We start from the raw sequence: 3,417 nt of genomic DNA, 5'->3' as shown, positions 1-3,417 counted from the left end.
ATATTAGCTACTCATCTCATCAAAGACTACATCTCTACTCACTCACATCTCACAAGTCATAGGGTTATAGCAGCATCTATAACCTTTTTCCTCTAAGGAATACCCAATGAAGATGCATTTTTCAGCCTTTGGATCCAACTTTGTCCTCACTTCATTAGGTACATGCACATATGCAATACAGCCACACTTTTAAGTGTGCAACATTTAGTTTTTTACCTATAAACTTTTTATTCAGGCATCATGCCATGAACAGCTGCTGCAGTGGGAGTCCTGTTCATAATATAAAGAGTAGTTAATATTGCTTGAGCCCAAAAATAATGAGGCATGCTCTTCTCATTCACCAAGGCATGAGCAACTTCTGTAATGTGCCGATTCTTCCTTTTTGCAACACCATTTTGTTGTGAAGTGTATGTGCATGTGAATTGCCTCTTGATTCTCTGCTCTCTCAAGAAATCTATAAACTCATTGGAGAAATATTCTCCCCCACCATCTGACATTAGGCATTTAATCTACATGCCTTTCTCCTTTTCAACCATTGCTTTAAATTTCTGATAGTGAGAGAACACCTCACTTTTCTCTTTCATAAAGTAGACCCACACTTTCCTAGTGTGGTCATCAATGAAAGTCACATAAAACCTGCAACCAAAAATAGTTGCATTATTGGGCCGGTCCCCATACATCAGAATGTATAACATCTAATGGTCTCATACTCACATTCTTGTCATGTGGAAAAGCATGTTTGGACTACTCGCATGCTTCACACACCTTATGCATACCATCAACCTTAAAGTTGGGCAAACCATCCACAAGATTTTTAGTGTGCATAGAATTCAACCGCTTCACATTCACATGTCCAATGCACTTATGCCAAATGTTAATATTTGCAATGACACCTGTCCCATGTGCAAACATTGCAGCCTTCACTTGAGGCATGTTGACATATGTTGACATCCAAGGTAAACATTCTTCCATTTTTGTTGCCCTTTGCAACCAAGCGACATTGATTCTTGAAGTCTTCAACAAAACAGCCTTGAGGATTAAACCTCACTTGCAGACCTTGCTCAACCATTTGCCCAACTGAGACCAAGTTCTTCATTATGTTTGGGACATGAAGTACATCTATAAGGTACTTCATTTTGCCATCCTGCATAGATAATGGCACTTTCCCAACATGCATAATAGGATGCGCACTATCATCTCCGGTTTCCACATACCCTGGTTTTTGCAATTTTTGCATATCTCGAAACCACTCACCATGACTGGTCATATGGTTAGATGCTCCGAAACCTACATACCACACATCACTAGGTTGTGATACATCCCTTGTCATGGAGCTAAGCATGTGCTATATCACAAATAGCTCCTCTATCTTCAACCTGTTTGCTTGAAGATGCATAGTTGCCCTACTGCAACTTTTCACTCTTTATGTCATTCTTTTTCTTATAGTAGCTCCTTGCCATATGTCCTAGTTTTCCATAATAATAGCATTCCATGTTGTTATTTATTTGTTGGTTCCTTTGCCATCCTCAACGGCCTCTCTGGCTCCCCCTGCCTTGAGACTGGACTCTTCCACCTATATTGTTGGATTGATTTTTTGTCTGTTGTTGTTGATTTCAGTTTCCAAACCAACCACCTTGTCCTCCTCTATATGACGATCTACCTCTGCCTCTACCTGTATCCGAGTAGAAGGCGTGCTCTTGCACATTATTGGAAGTCATCTTACTCCCAACATTGATCTCCTCTGTAATTAACAGAGATATAATATCCTGGAAGTTTGGAAAATTTTCTCGAGTTTGGATAGATGTCAAAAACTGGTCATATTCCTTACTTAGACCATTTAATGTGACTGAGACAAAGTCATCATCCTCCACAGGTGATCCAATAGATGCTAGGGCATCTGCAATCCCTTTTACTTTTAATGAGTAATCATTGAATAGTTGCATCTTCATTACATTGTGCAGCTCTTGTTTTAATCGCATTTTTCTTGCCTTGGTGTTTGTGTTGTATAGCTAAATCAAGGTATCCTAGTCATCCTTTGGTGTCACTGCATCATGTATGTGTCCAATCATTGCATCTCTATGACACTTATTGATAGCCAATACATCACTTTACTGGCAGGTTCACACTTATTGATAGCCAATACACCCTCATATAGTCAGGTTCACACCCATGATGTAGTCCACTAGTGTATATCATAGCCATAATGTTTACTAACCACGCCAGTCACATAAGTGCAAAACCATCACCCAGGTTGTCCATCAATGTTTGCACATGTGGAGCTCAATATCTCAACACACAAACCCATTGAAAACTACCAAAACACTGTTCTACTTCACATTCCTTATGACATCTCACATCCATATGTACATCAGTAACATAACGATGAACATATGAGCATTCAATGCTTCAACACCAAGTTACACATGAGCTTCTTATTTTCACATATGCCAACTCTTGAATCACACAATTCCCAAAACCTTTTCGAGAATCAAATAGCTAACACTCTTACGGTCATTTGTGAAGTTGATGCTTACTTTGTAGCTTGCATCCTAAACATCAAGAGCACACCTATCAATTTAGAATGAAGTAGGATGTTCCTCCCACTTATCATCTTTGAGCTATTTTTCATGCATGTGGCAGAGATGGCATTAGTACTACTGAACATTTATTAAGCTCTCCAACAAGTATGGCCTGCACAACATTAGGTACCTATTTACATAGTAATATTTTGTAATCTCAAGAGTAAAACCATGATGTATAAACCACTTTCTATGATGTGCTAGACCTTGATTTGATGAAGATTTTTTTGAAATTTGAAGGCATCATAATGCATTACAACTAAAATAAACTCTTTCTCTTACCATGTGAGACTCAGATCTAAACTACCTGCACTTAGCTTTCCCTGTTGCAATTACCCTTCTAATTGTTGCAAGAAATAACAGACTTTACCTAGCACTACCATGAATTTGCAATGATCCTCAAAACTTATCGTATCTTGTTGGTTTTTGTAATTGAATCTCTTTTTATCTCTCATGTTGATCTGTGTTTCTCTACCTGTAATAACAGAAGCCAAAGGGCTCACAATATTTTTACATAATTCCATATGAGTCCCATATCAGCTAATCAAAAATTAGTCCAAGCAAGTCATTATCAATAATTCTCTTCATAAACTCACTAATAATAGCATCTTCTTCATCATCAACATCACAATGCATGTTTAATGACTAAAGCACCCAATGTTTCAACACCCAATACATCATCTAGTGGCATCAAATATAATGAAAACTAGGCCACATCCATGTATACGAAGTACCATACATGCCCTTGTATCAACATCACCAAATCCATGCTACCAATGTGAACCACATTTATTGACTACTAGCATTAAAGACACCTGAACCAAAGCATATATACACG

This window comes from Cibotium barometz, chromosome 25 (genome assembly GCF_041138505.1).
Source record: "Cibotium barometz isolate CiBa-2024 chromosome 25, ASM4113850v1, whole genome shotgun sequence".
NCBI classification, from domain to species: domain Eukaryota; kingdom Viridiplantae; phylum Streptophyta; class Polypodiopsida; order Cyatheales; family Cibotiaceae; genus Cibotium; species Cibotium barometz.
Note: the sequence above shows the minus strand (reverse complement) of the source record.